The 15,727-nt window shown below is 41.8% G+C and overlaps 1 protein-coding gene across 13 annotated transcripts in view; it reads left to right on the top strand.

Annotated features, from left to right (window-relative positions):
* The window catches only part of PDE4D (phosphodiesterase 4D), an 846,931-nt gene that overhangs the window by 651,494 nt on the left and 179,710 nt on the right, over window positions 1–15,727 (top strand). The window lies entirely within an intron of this gene.

The following is a 15,727-nucleotide window of genomic DNA, read 5'->3' as shown; positions in this document are numbered from 1 at the left end:
TGATGTCAACAGACAGCTCTGTGTTTCAAACGGAAAATAATTTCCACTGTAGTATTCAGCAGCTAATAAGTACAGGAAGGATTAACCCCTTAAGGACCAGGCCATTTTACACCTTAGGACCAGAGCGTTTTTTTGAACATCTGACCACTGTCACTTTAAACATTAATAACTCCGGAATGCTTTTAGTTATCATTCTGATTCCGAGAGAGTTTTTTCATGACATATTCTACTTTAACATAGTGGTAACATTTTGTGGCAATTTGCATCCTTTCATGGTGAAAAATCCCCAAATTTGATGAAAAAAATGAAAATTTTGCATTTTTCTAGCTTTGAAGCTCTCTGCTTGTAAGGAAAATGGATATTCCAAATAATTTTTTTTTGGATCACATATACAATGTCTACTTTATGTTTGCATCATAAAATTGACATGTTTTTACTTTCGGAAGACACCAGAGGGCTTCAAAGTTCAGCAGCAGTTTTCCAATTTTTCACAAAATTTTCAAACTCACTATTTTTCAGGGACCAGTTCAGGTTTGAAGTGGATTTGAAGGGTCTCCATATTAGAAATACCCCACAAATGACCCCATTATAAAAACTACACCCCTCAAAGTGTTCAAAATGACATTCAGTCAGTGTTTTAACCCTTTAGGTGTTTCACAGGAATAGCAGCAAAGTGAAGGAGAAAATTCACAATCTTCATTTTTTACACTCGCATGTTTTACACTCGCATGTTCTAATTTTTACAAGGGGTAAAAGGAGAAATTTATACTTATATTTGTAGCCCAATTTCTCTTGAGTAAGCACATACCTCATATGTCTATGTGAATTGTTCGGCGGGCGCAGTAGAGGGTTTAGAAGCGAAGGAGCAACAAGGGGATTTTGGAGAGTATGTTTTTCTGAAATGGTTTTTGGGGGGCATGTTGCATTTAGGAAGCCCCTATGGTGCCAGAACAGCAAAAAAACACATGCCATACCTCTTTGGAAACTAGACCCCTTGAGGAACGTAACAAGGAATTAAGTGAGCCTTAATACCCCACAGGTGTTTCACGACTTTTGCATATGTAAAAAAAAAAAAAAATATCACTAAAATGTGTGTTTCCCCCCAAATGTCAAATTTTTGCAAGGGTTAATAGCAGAAAAGACCCCCCAAAATTTGTAACCCCATCTCTTCCGAGTATGGAGGTACCCCATAAGTTGACCTGAAGCGCACTGCGGGCGAACTACAATGCTCAGAAGAGAAGGAGTCATATTTGGCTTTTTGAGAGCAAATATTGCTCGGGGGGCATGTCTCATTTAGGAAGCCCCTATGGTGCCAGGACAGCAAAAAAAAAAAAATAAAAAAACACATGGCATCACATTTTGGAAACTAGACCCCTTGAGGAATGTAACAAGGGGTAAAGTGAACCTTAATACCCCACAGGGGTTTCACAACTTTGGCATATGTAAAAAATAAAAATAAAAAATGTACCGAAAATGCTTGGTTTCCCAAAAATTTGACATTTTTACAAAGGGTTAAAGCAGAAATTACCCCCAAAAATTTGAAGCCCAATTTCTCCCGATTCAGAAAACACCCCATATGGGGGGTGAAAAGTGCTCTGCTGGCGCACTACAGGTCTCAGAAGAAAAGGAGTCACATTTGGCTTTTTGGCAGCAAATTTTGCTCTGGGGGCATGCCGCATTTAGGAAGCCCCTATGGTGCCAGGACAGCAAAAAACCCACACATGGCATCACATTTTGGAAACTGGACCCCTTGGGGAATGTAAAAAGGGGTAAAGTGAACCTTAATACCCCACAGGGGTTTCACCACTTTGGCATATGTAAAAAAAAATAAAAAATTCACTAAAATGTGTGTTTCCCCCCAAATTTCACATTTTTTCAAGGGTTAATAGCAGAAAAGACCCCCCAAAATTTGTAACCCCATCTCTTCTGAGTATGGAGGTACCCCATAAGTGGATGTCAAGTTCACTGCAGGGGAGCCACAATGCTCAGAAGAGAAGCAGTCACATTAGCAAACTTTGCTGAAATGGGGGGAACATGTCGCATTTAGGAAGCCCCTATGGTGCCAGGACAGCAAAATAACCCCAACATGGCATACCATTTTGGAAACTAAACCCCTTGAGGAATGTAACAAGGGGTACAGTGAGCATTTACCCCCCCCACTGGTGTCTGTCAGATCTTTGGAACAGTTTTTAATTTGCACAGCCCACTGTTCCAAAGATCTGTCAGACACCAGTGGGGTGTAAATTCTCACTGCACCCCTCATTACATTCCGTGAGGGGTGTAGTTTCAGAAATGGGGTCACATGTGGGGACTTGTTTTTTTTTGTGTTTGTCAAAACCGCTGCAACAATCAGCCACCCCTGTGCAAATCACCTTAAATGTACATGGTGCACTCTTCCTTCTGGGCCTTGAGGTGCGACCCCAGAGCACTTTGCGCCCACATATGGGGTATCTCCGTACTCAGGAGAAATTGCATTACAAATTTTGGGGGGCTTTTTTCCCCCTTTTACCTCTTGTCAAAATGAAAAGTATAGGGCAAAACCAGCATGTTAGTGTAAAAAATTAATTTTTTTACACTAACATGCTGGTGTAGACCCCAACTTCACCTTTTCATAAGGGGTGAAAGGAGAAAAAGCCCCCCAAAATTTGTAACACAATTTCTCCTAAGTATGGCGATACCCCATATGTGGCCCTAAACTGTTGCCTTGAAATACGACAGGGCTCCAAAGTGAGAGCGCCATGTGCATTTGAGGCCTGAATTAGGGATTTGCATAGGGGTGGACATAGGGGTATTCTACGCCAGTGATTCCCAAACAGGGTGCCTCCAGCTGTTGCAAAACTCCCAGCATGCTTGGACAGTCAACGGCTGTCCGGCAATACTGGGAGTTGTTGTTTTGCAACAGCTGGAGGCTGGAGGCTCCATTGTGGCGTACCAGACATTTTTCATTTTTATTGGGGAGGGGGGCTGTGTAGGGGTATGTGTATATGTAGTGTTTTTTACTTTTTATTTAATTTTGTATTAGTGTAGTGTAGTGTTTTTAGGGTACAGTCACACGGGCGAGGGATTACAGCGAGTTTCCCACTTTGAGTTTGAGCTGCTGCGCAAAATTAGCTGCATTGCAAACTTGCAGCCTGATACTCACTGTAAGCCCCCTGTCCATGTGAATGTACCCTGTACATTCACAGGGGGGACGGGACCTCCAGCTGTTGAAAAACTACAACTCCCAGCATGCACGGTCTATCAGTGCATGCTGGTAGTTATAGTTTTGCAACAGCTGGAGGCACACGGGTTGGGAAACACTGAGTTAGGAAACCGACAATATTTCCCAACCAGTGTGCCTCCAGTTGTTGCAAAACCACAACCCCCAGCATGCCCAGACAGCCGAAGGGCATATTGGGAGTAGTGGTTACGCAACAGCTGGAGGAGAACAGTTTGGGGACCACTGTGTAGTGGTGTCCAAGCTGTAGCCCTCCAGATGTTGTAAAACTACAACTCCCAGAATGCCAAAACTGTCCAGGCATGCTGGGAGTTGTAGTTCTGCAACATTTGAAGAGCCAGATGTTACAGAACTACAACTCCCAGCATGCCTGGACAGTAAGGGCATGCTGAGGATGTGTAGTTTTGCAACATCTGGAAGGGCACAGTGGTCTCCAAACTGTGGACCTCCAGATGTTGCAAAACTGCAACTCCCAGCATGGCCAGACGCCAAGGGCTGTCTGGGCATGCTGGGAGTTGTAGTATACAGGGTCCCATTACAGCAATGCATGTCGCTTTACGGCAACGTGCATTGCTGTAAAGGGCTCGACCGCGGCTGAAGAGGAACTCACCTGTCGCCGCCGTCTTCATTGCCGGGATCCAGGTCTTCATTGACGAGGTAAGTACCGGGGCCGGGCCCCAGCACTCCCGCGTCCCCTGCCGCATCCTCCGGTCTTCCTCCCGTCCTCTCCGGACTTCCAGGGGCAGGCTTGCCACCTCGCTCCTATACTTCGGCATGGTCCTGGCTGTCTGTGACAACCGGGATCATGCAAAATTACCGGGCGGTCAGGTCCCAGAGACCCGATCAGCCCGGTTTCGCCGCAAATTGCTGGCGCAATTTCGCCGGCCATTTGCCGACATGGGGGGCAAACATGGTCCCCCTCGGAGTTTGCCCTGGATCCCTGCAGAAGGATTTCAGCAGGGATCCGCTTCCGATCTCTGCCCGGCGCACGGCAGAGACCGGAGAAACACCAGGACGTTCTGGAACGTCCTTGGTCCTTAAAGCCCAGGGTGCGGGGACATTCCAGAACGTCCTTGGTCCTTAACTGGTTAAGATTTTTTAATAGAAGTAATTTACAAATCTGTTTAACTTTCTGGCACCAGTTGATTTGAAAAATCGGAGTACATCTTTATTAGTACTTGTATGTCTGTTTCTGCTCTGTGAAGTACGGGAGTTGTGCCCCTGTACCTTTGCAATCTCCATAGCAAACATATGCTGCTCTGGACAGTTCCTAAAATTGCAGAGAACACTGTGATCTTGACAGAAAACAAATCCAAAAAGAAAATAATTTCCTCTGTAGTATACAGCCGCTAATAAGTACTGGAAGGATTAAGAATTTTTAATAGAAGTAATTTACAAATCTGTTTAACTTTCTGGCACTAGTTGATTAAAAAAAAAAAAAAAAAAAAGTTTTCCACCGGAGTACCCCTTCAAGGTCTCTTAAGTCACTGGTCACCTTCATGGTCCTGGCTGAACTGTATAGACTGTACCATCTGTTACTCAGTAAAGCTACTGTTGTCCGTAACTTGGCGTCAGAGTCATTATTGCCCCCTGTGCCTAGCCCAGGATCCAGTGGTATACCTTCGGGTGGTATTGAGGATAAACCATGCCCTGGCGTCAAAAATTCAAGGGGTTAATGCCATCTGTCACACCCTCTACCACACTAGACCTCTTATATTGCTCATTTAGGTGTACTATGTTCTCTGGGTCTGAGCCCCTTTGTTTATGGGTCTTTAACCATCCCCACTATCCAGTCTGTGTTCTGATCCATATGTGTATTTTATGTTTTTTAATGAACATTATTTTTTTCAATAAAGTATACATTTTTCTATAATGTTTGTCTGTGCACTATTTCATTTTTGGATGTATTGTCTTCTGCCATTATATGAAAACTGTATGTTATTGATATCCTTGGCACCCTTCCCCAGGGCAGAGATTTTTGTGCTACATCTTGGCTTGTTGACTGCTGCAAAACCATAGCCAAGGAAATTCAGCTTTCACAATATTTAAAATGGACAACAAATCCAGCTTTCCTATTGTCAGAAGAAAATGCTATTGTACCTGGACATGCTTATAGAAACCCCCATTGGGGGCCACTATCATTATCATAATTAAAAAACCTCGGGAGACTTTTGTGGAAAGTCACTACATAATGCCCACGTCAGTCACACGTATGATCAACGCTGTAAGATAAAGTATTTGGGGCAAGGCCTGGTTACTGCTTAAGCAAAGCCAATAAGAACTGTTACAGCTGTCGCTAATAAGTAAGAAAACCAGGATACTTAAGGAATGAGAATGCGAATTACCCAGCAATAATCCTTGTTACATAACCAGACATTCTTCATCTCGTCGACTAATACGCTAGGTTATTAACAGGTTATGATCACATCACGGTGCATTCAACTTAGTTAGGAACATCAAATGTCTGTATGCCAGGAGACTCTGCGTGAATAAGACTACTAGAATAGATGGATATTCAGCTGTTTCATTGTTCTCTGGGCACCTTTGAGATTACCTGCCTATGGTTACATACATTTTATAGGGTACATCACTTTTCATTTTCTTCCTAAAACTTAAAGGTGGAATTTTTTTTTTTTTTTTTATCAACTGGTGCCAGAAAGTTAAACAGATTTGTAAATTACTTCTATTAAAAAATCTTAATCCTTCTAGTACTTATTAGCTTCTGAATACTACAGAGGAAATTCTTTTCTTTTTGAAACACAGAGCTCTCTGCTGACATCTCTGTCATCTCTGTCCAGAGTAGGAGAAAATCCCCATAGCAAACATATGCTGCTCTGGACAGTTCCTAAAATGGACAGAGATGTCAGCAGAGGGCACTGTGCTCGTGATGTCAGCAGAGAGCTCTGTGTTCCAAAAAGAAAATAATTTCCTCTGTAGTATTCAGCAGCTAATAAGTACTGGAAGGATTAAGATTTTTTAATAGAAGTAATTTACAAATCAGTTTAACTTTCTGGCACCAGTTTATTTAAAAAAAAAAAAAAGTTTTCCACCGGAGTACCCCTTTAAAGTTCACACTGTTTGGGAACACTGGCGTGGGTTAAGGTGACGTCAGAAATCTGGTTCTGGTCATGTAATCACCTAGATGCCCCTAGAATGCCCTAAATAAATAAAAATAACAATGCATCCCAGAAAACATGAAATAGAAGATGAAGTGGTACCAATAAAAACTATTGCTTACTGCACAAAATGGAGCTGTGTAGATAGAAGAATAAAAAGAGTTTTGTAGGGAGCAGAATGCAAAACAATTAAAAAAAAATAAGAAACTTTTTTTTAAGTAGTAAAACAGGACAAACTGTGTAAATTAGGTACAAAATTATGTTTTTTTTTTTTTTTTTTTTTTTTTTCACCACACAAATAATTTTTGTTTAAAGGGGTATTCCAGACCAAAACTTTTTTTTATATATCAACTGGCTCCGGAAAGTTAAACAGATTTGTAAATTACTTCTATTAAAAAATCTTAATCCTTCCAATAGTTATTAGCTTCTGAAGTTTTCTGTCTAACTGCTCAATGATGATGTCAGGTCCCGGGAGCTGTGCATGATGGGAGAATATCCCCATAGGAACTGCACAGCTCCCGGGTCGTGAATCATCAGAGAGCAGTTAGACAGAAAACAACAACTCAACTTCAGAAGCTAATAACTATTGGAAGGATTAAGATTTTTTAATATAAGTAATTTACAAATCTGTTTAACTTTCCGGAGCCAGTTGATATATAAAAATACAAGGTCTTCTATAACTCTCTAGATTAAAAAGGAGGTTCTCTTTAAGTAAAATGGACAACCCCTTTAACTTTGCATTCGGAAACAAGTAACCAAGCCAAATCATTTACGTGCAAAGGTGTCCATAGCTTTTAAAGATGTGCCCCCAGTTAAGTAACTGCAGAGGGTGCAGTCACAAGGAGGAGCCTAAGGGTATGTTCACCCAGTAGAATAATGTGCAGAATCTCCACCTGTGATGGACATTTGGCACATTTGAAAGCTATGGCGGGTGCTACAACCGCTTGAAAATGTGTCGTCTCTTAGGCAGTATTGCATTTCCAAGCAAAATTTGGATAAAAAATAAACAAGTCTATTCTTTTGCTGATGCTGGAATCGGGATTCCAACGTGTGCCCAGTACCACAGAATCTTATTGAAATCAATAGTACTATTCTGCAGTAGAATGCCCATGCAGAATATTCCAGCTTAATTCAGCAACGACATTCCGAAGTGTAAACATACCCTAAGACAGGGTTTACACATAGTATTTTGGCGAGTATTTCCAGCCAAAATCGGTAGTTAAACATAATTTATATATTTTGACTATTAGTACTGACCAAAATACTATGTGTGAATTTAGCCTTAGGGTGTTTAAAAGGTCATCCTACCTCATTTGTGGAGACATGTTTTGCAAATAAAGTGTGATAACTTTGGGGTGGTCCTAACATTGATGTTATATTAGACCCAGGAGTTCCTGCCCTAAATATTTTAACCTGCTCCTTGATCTAATTCTATTAATAGTGGTTATAGTAACAGTAGTCGATCTCTAATCCATTAAATACGATGCTGATCTCAGAACGGCCGCCACCGTTAGGACACACAACAATCACAACCTCGTCTCTATGTGTGACTATTCCCATCCAAGCTGCTATGAGCTCACATGTTGGACCGAATGATGAATTCAAATGAATTTCCTTCTTACCACTCTTACTTGCATCTCATCTGTGAGTACATAATAAAAATTGAAAGTGTGATTGAGTTCCAATCAATACATCTTTTCCCCAGTGATCGTGTATGATTATCACCAAATTAAGTATAATCAGTTACAGGGCTCCATGAGTCACCCGCTTCAGCCCTGTCATCCTGAGCCCCTCGAGGGTCTATTCATTACGAATGCCAAGTGTACACTGTGAAGGAAAACGTTATCAGGGTAATAGTAACGTGGACTGGTCCAAATGTTTTACCTGTGATTTCTCACCATACAGACTACATCCACAAAGGCAGACATGTCAGCCTGTGTAGTAGCGTGTGAGCTCAGTAGATTGGGGAGGGCAGGCACCATCATTAAAGAAAAGATTACAGTGCTTACTATTATTTTGAGGCAAGCAGAGCCAAGTAGGGGCTTTCCTGTCTCTAAAGCAGTTTTCTCTAACCATTGGCCCTCCAGATGTTGCAAAACTACAACAATCTTGGGAGGAGCTCCTGGTTGAGACAAATTTTATGGTGAAATGTTTGTTCCATATTATGGTGCCAACAGTGCTCACTGGAACATTCAGAAGCTTGGAAATGTACCTGTAACCAATGACATTGCTATATTTTGTAACAATTAGGTTGTAAAGGTCTTGAGACAGCTCTTTGCTTTTACCCATCATGACATGTGTCTTGTATGACCCCTTGGCGATGAGAAATTTTTGTAGGCCATTATATGGGACTTTTGAACATGGCTGTACTCTGCTATGTTCAGATTTCCCACAGACAAAGAACAGAGCGGTAGCCAAACAAGCACATCGCGGCGTGAATCACTCAGGGGGCAATTGACCTCCATCGTTTAGCTCTGTGGGGGTCACAGTGGTTGGTTCTCCATCTATCAGCTAGTTATCCCTTATCCTTTAGATAGGGGATAATTTATAATCTTGGGATAAACAGGATTCTGTCACTATTTAGTGATTCTGCTTATAACAAGGAGGATTCCTCTTGCCATGAGGCTAACACCAGTTGGCACAGTTATGGAGAATGGGTCATCACACATAATGCCTATAATATAAAAACAGTCATAGCCATCAGGTAATTCTTTCAAGTGATTGATGGTGCATATTTTAGAGTAGAGAAATTATGCAGGACTTATTAAAATCAGAAAATCATTTCCACGCTTATATTTTAAATGAGTTTTTGTTATTTTACAGCAGACCTGACAAACAGGGTGTAGCCCTCGATATGCTTTGTCCAACCTAATAAGCCTTTTTTATTTTACACTCATCTTTTCCGGAATTTTAGGTATAAGTATAGAATTAGCTTTTACAGTCAGGAGCGCCATCTCTGGAAGTCAATCTACTTTTCAAGGCCCTGACGATGTGTCACATGACTTGAAGCCAGCGTTCGTTGGAGTGCGTACCACATCTCCCCCCATGTAATACCTGTGCCACAATAAAATCATTTTTAACTGCATCGGACAAATTGAGTGCCGTGGTTCTTCTACAAATTTCTACTTTTCAAGGCTTTTGTTGTCTCCGAGCATCTGTTCCTTTGATCACAATTACCGCCTCAAGTCATAGTAACATAGTTTGTAAAGTTGAAAAAAAGAGTCTTTCAAGTTCAACTGTGTTAACCCCTTAAGGACTCAGGGTTTTTCAGTTTTTGCACTTTCGTTTTTTCCTCCTTACCTTTTAAAAATCATAACCCTTTCAATTTTCCCCCTAAAAATCCATATTATGGCTTATTTTTTGTGTCACCAATTCTACTTTTCAGTGACATTAGTCATTTTACCCAAAAATTCACGGCGAAACGGAAAAAAAATCATTGTGCAACAAAATCGAAGAAAAAACGCCATTTTGTAAATTTTGGGGGCTTCCGTTTCTACGCAGTGCATATTTCGGTACAAATTACACCTTATCATTATTCTGTAGGTCCATACGGTTAAAATGATACCCTACTTATATAGGTTTGATTTTGTAGTACTTCTGGAAAAAATCATAACTACATGCAGGAAAATGTATATGTTTAAAAATGTCATCTTCTGACCCCTATAACTTTTTTATTTTTCCACGTACAGGGAGGTTTGAGGACAAATTTTTTGCGCCGTGATCTGAAGTTTTTATCGGTATGATTTTTGTTTTGATCAGACTTTTTGATCACTTTTTATTCATTTTTTAATGGTATAAAAAGTGACCAAAAATACGAGTTTTTTGACTTTGGAATTTTTTTGCGCGTACGCCATTGACCGTGCAGTTTAATGAATTATATATTTTTATCGGACATTTACGCACACGGCAATACCACATATATTTGTTTATTTTATTTTATTTTTTACACGGTTATATTTTTTTTATGGGAAAAGGGGGGTGATTCAAACTTTTATTAGGGAAGGGGTTAAATGACCTTTATTAACACTCTTTTTTTTTGTAGTGTTATAGGTCCCATAGGGACCAATAACACTGCACACACTGATCTCTTGCACAGATCACTGGCGTGTATTAACAAGCCTGTGATCAGTGTTATCGGCGCTTGACTGCTCCTGCCTGGATCTCAGGCATGGAGCAGTCATTCGTCGATCGGACACCGAGGAGGCAGGTAAGGGCCCTCCCGGTTTCCTGTAAGCTGTTCGGGACGCCGCAATTTCACTGCAGCTGTCCCGAACAGCCCGACTGAGGAGGGTCTGAGCAGGGTCACTTTCACTTTCACTTTAGAAGCAGCGGTCAGCTTTGACCGCCGCTTCTAAAGGGTTAATACCGCACATCGCCGGGTCCCGGCCGTTGATGAGTGCCGGGACCGACGCGATATGATGCGGGATCGCGGCGCGATCCCGTTTCATATCGCGGGAGCCGGCGCAGGACGTAAATATACGTCCTGCGTCGTTAAGGGGTTAATCCAGAGGAAGGCAAAAAAAAAAAAAAAAACATGCAGCTGATGCCAATGGTGCCATAACAGAGGGAGAATTCCTTCCCGATTCCAATAAGGCGATCAGAATAAATCCAAGGATCAATGTTTTATCCCCATAAATCTAGTATCCATAACCTGAAATATATTTTTCCAGAAAAACATCCATGTCCCCCCAGACATAACAACATCATGCGGCAGAGAGTTCCATAGTCTCACTGCTCCTACGGTAAAGAATATCTGTCTCGAATGATGGTGAAACGTTCGTTCTTCTAGACCTAGAGGACCTTGTCCTGTCCCTTGTCTAAAGTCCCCTCAGTTAGAGTCCCTCCATTCATATAGGGCTCTCCTGCAGGGCTTACCCTTGGTCGCCTCATGTAAAGTGTGTTAATATTTATTTAACCCCTTAAGGACGCAGGACGTAAATGTACGTCCTGGTGAGGTGGTACTTAACGCACCAGGACGTACATTTACGTCCTAAGCATAACCGCGGGCATCGGAGCGATGCCCGTGTCATGCGCGGCTGATCCCGGCTGCTAATCACAGCCAGGGACCCGCCGGCAATGGCCGACGCCCGCGATCTCGCGGGCGTCTGCCATTAACCCCTCAGGTGCCGGGATCAATACAGATCCCGGCATCTGCGGGAGTTCGCGATTTAAATGAACGATCGGATCGCCCGCAGCACTGCTGCGGGGATCCGATCATTCATAACGCCGCACGGAGGTCCCCTCTCCTTCCTCCGTGCGGCTCCCGGCGTCTCCTGCTCTGGTCTGTGATCGAGCAGACCAGAGCAGGAGATGACCGATAATACTGATCTGTTCTATGTCCTATACATAGAACAGATCAGTATTAGCAATCATGGTATTGCTATGAATAGTCCCCTATGGGGACTATTCAAGTGTAAAAAAAAATGTAAAAAAATGTAAAAGTAAAAGTAAAAAAAAAGTGAAAAATCCCCTCCCCCAATAAAAAAGTAAAACGTCCGTTTTTTCCTATTTTACCCCCAAAAAGCGTAAAAAACATTTTTTATAGACATATTTGGTATCGCCGCGTGCGTAAATGTCCGAACTATTAAAATAAAATGTTAATGATCCCGTACGGTGAACGGCGTGAACGAAAAAAAATAAAAAAAGTCCAAAATTCCTACTTTTTTAATACATTTTATTAAAAAAAAAATTATAAAAAGTGTATTAAAAGTTTTTTATATGCAAATGTGGTATCAAAAAAAAGTACAGATCATGGCGCAAAAAATGAGCCCCCATACCGCCACTTATACGGAAAAATAAAAAAGTTAGAGGTCATCAAAATAAAGGGATTATAAACGTACTAATTTGGTTAAAAAGTTTGTGATTTTTTTTAAGCGCAACAATAATATAAAAGTATATAATAATGGGTATCATTTTAATCGTATTGACCCTAAGAATAAAGAACACACGTCATTTTTACCATAAATTGTACGGCGTGAAAACAAAACCTTCCAAAATTAGCAAAATTGCGTTTTTCATTTTAATTTCCCCACAAAAACAGTGTTTTTTGGTTGCGCCATACATTTTATGATATAATGAGTGATGTCATTACAAAGGACAACTGGTCACACAAAAAATAAGCCCTCATACTAGTCTGTGGATGAAAATATAAAAGAGTTATGATTTTTAGAAGGCGAGGAGGAAAAAATGAAAACGTAAAAATTAAATTGTCTGAGTCCTTAAGGCCAAAATGGGCTGAGTCCTTAAGGGGTTAATGTATAGAAAATATACGTACAGGACCTTAGTGGTCACATGATGTACGGTTGTGATGTATAAAATGTTCAAGGACCTTAGAGGTCATGTGATGTACTCAGAGTTCACTGGGTTCATAACTTACAGGATTGTTGACCAATGAGCTTAGTCCAGCCCCTTATTATATAAAGGGCTGTAGTCAATCAATTCTCTCTTTTCTCTTACCTCCTGGACACTAAACAAGCACAAGCATCTCATCAGCATCAATTCTATTCAACTAGGCCCAAAGCCTAAGAACCTGCAGCCACTAAAAGTGAGTTACTCAAAGCTCCATCTATCAAATCCTGTGTGACTACTACCAGCTCAAATCTTCCCAGCAAACCTGTGAGGAACCTGTATCCCGGTTCACTCTTGAAAAGACTGTTATGTTAAAGACTGTTTCATAAATTCTGCAAGTAAAGTTTCTTCAGTTTATTCCTGAAATCTGCTGTGGACATTCCATTATTTTTCCCTGCCGTTTGTGGGACGGTTGGCGGTAGGAACAATACTATTGAGGAAACCGCACCCTGGCATCACAACATTCAAGGGTTAATACCACCAGACCCTACACTACCACTGCAACACCCCAGTCACCGTTACTCTCCTGGTAAACCACATTATGGTTACCAGCCTAGGTATAAAAATATCTCTGTACTGTCATTCATATATTTGTACATTGTGATCAGATCACCCCTTAAGACATCTTTTCTCCAGACTAAATAACCCCAAGCTTGATATCCTGTCTTGGTCCTGTAATGCTCCCAGAACATCTGCAGAAAACAAAACGTTTCTGATCGCGGGGGGGGGGGATATGGATCCGACCGCTGGGACCCCTGCGATCTCCCAATCGGGGCCCCTGCATTGCTGCCCTGTGCTCTGACTAATACACGTAGCATCGACCTCACTGAGGTCGACGGTACGCCCCCTCCCGATACAGCTCTATGGGAGAGGCGGGGAGGCACGAACGCTGCCTTCCCGCCTCTCCCTTAGAGATACATGGAGGAGGCATGTCGGTCCCATGTCATGTTGCGGCTGACACGGCTCGTGCAGGAGATCGCCGGGGGTCCCAGCATGTGGACCCCCCCCACGTTCTGACACTTATCCCCTATCCACTGGATAGGGGATAAGTTTTGTTTGCTGCATATTTCCTTTAATTATCTGTTGCCCTCCTCTGCACCCTCTCCAGTTCAGCCATGTCCTTCTTATATACAGGTGCACAAAATTAGACATAATACTCCATATGTGGTCTGACTAATGATTTATACAGAGGCAAAACTATGTCCCTGTCACAAGCCTCTACGCCTCTCTGGATACATCCCATTACTTTATTAGCCTTGGTAGCAGCTGCCTGGTACTGATCATTAAAATTGAGCTTACTGACCACCAGCACCCCAAGTCCTTTTTAGTAGAAGTTTTACTTAATATCTTATTATTTAGAACATAATTGTACATGTCCCAAGTGCATAACCTTATATTTATCCACATTACATTTCATTTGCTAAGTCTTTCCCAAGCCTCCAGCTTCCCCAGATCCCTCTGTAATATTATGTTATCCTCCTCTGTGGTGATCACCTTACTCAGTTTAGTGTCATCTGCAAATATAGAAATTCTACTCTATGATCCCTCTACAAGTTCTCTACATTTATAAATATACTGAAAAGAAATGAACCCATTACCCAACCCAAATCAACCCATTACTGACCCCTGTGGTACCCCACTAGTAACTGTCACCCAACCAGCTTAAGTTCCATTGATCCCCACCCTCTGCTTCTTGTCAGTAAGCCAGTTGATAACCCATTTACATATATTCTCCCCTAGTCCCAGCATCCTCATTTTATGTACTAACCTTTTGTGTGGCCTAGTTTTAAATTCCTTAGAAAAGACCAGCTATACAACATCCATAGATTCACCCCGGTACTTCATTCCTTGGATGGATGCCATCTTGGCCCGGTGATTTGTGTGTCTTTATGTAACTTTGAGCTGTGGTTGGATGCAAGACGATAATGACTTTCTGCGCACTGCGCCCCAGTGTGGTGTAAGGTGCATGTTGTTGTTGTGCCCACAGCGCACAGAGTGTGCATACTACTGGTCATAAACCATTTCTCCATTCACCTGGATGACGGCACTTTTAGTGCCTCTTTTTTGTGTTCTTTTTCTTTTCTATACCTGAGGTACAACACTTCCTGTTACAGATTGGGATCTGTCCCTATTCCTAGACAAAGTAGTGGTCCAACCCCACTCTTCTGAATACACCCTGCACCTCAGTTGAGCCACTACTAGGTGTTGTGCTCCAACTGTGGTTGGGTCAGCTACTTCTTACCCTGTCTGAATATAAATAATCAAGAGTTAATAAGGAAAACTGTGGTTGACACTGCTATTTATGATACACAGATGTGTGCACTGTAGCAGCGGGTCTAGTCATATATTTTATTTTATTGTAATGGCTTCTCATATGATTATCCCCACGGCTGCAGTCCATACATTACTGCAGTGCACACATTTCATATTTCGTTCTTTCTTATGCACAGCTTAAATTTTATATGCATATGCATACATGAAATATGACATTCTGCCATGTATTGCAAAGCACTTGTCCTCATCCCAGGCTGTTATGAGATGCCACGTGACGCAGTGACAACACAGGGAAGTACAGTAGCAACAACCAATGGCGAGCCTTGCCTTGTACTGATGATTGACAGGCAGGAGCGCCCTTGTCCCTTTTGATTTAGCAGCCAGCGTTGTTACGAATGCTCGGCCTATTCATGTTTTCTCCAGCTAAGAGCTGCAGCAGATATTCATGATGCACAGAGCCCTGGAGAATAAGAAAAAAAAAAATGCCAGCCGTGTACTGTGTATAAAGTACAGAAAAGCAGATTCTGCCACAAAAAAATGCACTTGTATTATTTGATTTTCGGATTATTTCCAAAGGCTGTCCTTTCATGCTGGGAGTTGTAGTTTTGCAACAGCTGGAGGCACACTGGTTGGGATACACTGCTCTATACTAAGCACAACATCAAAAGAATGGTGGATATAGTTTCTAATGTAAGATAAGCTATACTTTTCAGGGTTGCATTGACCTCCTGAGGTCAGGAAAGCTTTATTCTTTTTTACAGGGGTCTAGTCT

This window comes from Hyla sarda, chromosome 1, assembly GCF_029499605.1.
Source record: "Hyla sarda isolate aHylSar1 chromosome 1, aHylSar1.hap1, whole genome shotgun sequence".
Taxonomy (NCBI): Eukaryota; Metazoa; Chordata; class Amphibia; order Anura; family Hylidae; genus Hyla; species Hyla sarda.
The sequence above is the reverse complement of the archived record's forward strand: the minus strand, read 5'-3'. Positions and strand labels throughout refer to the sequence as shown.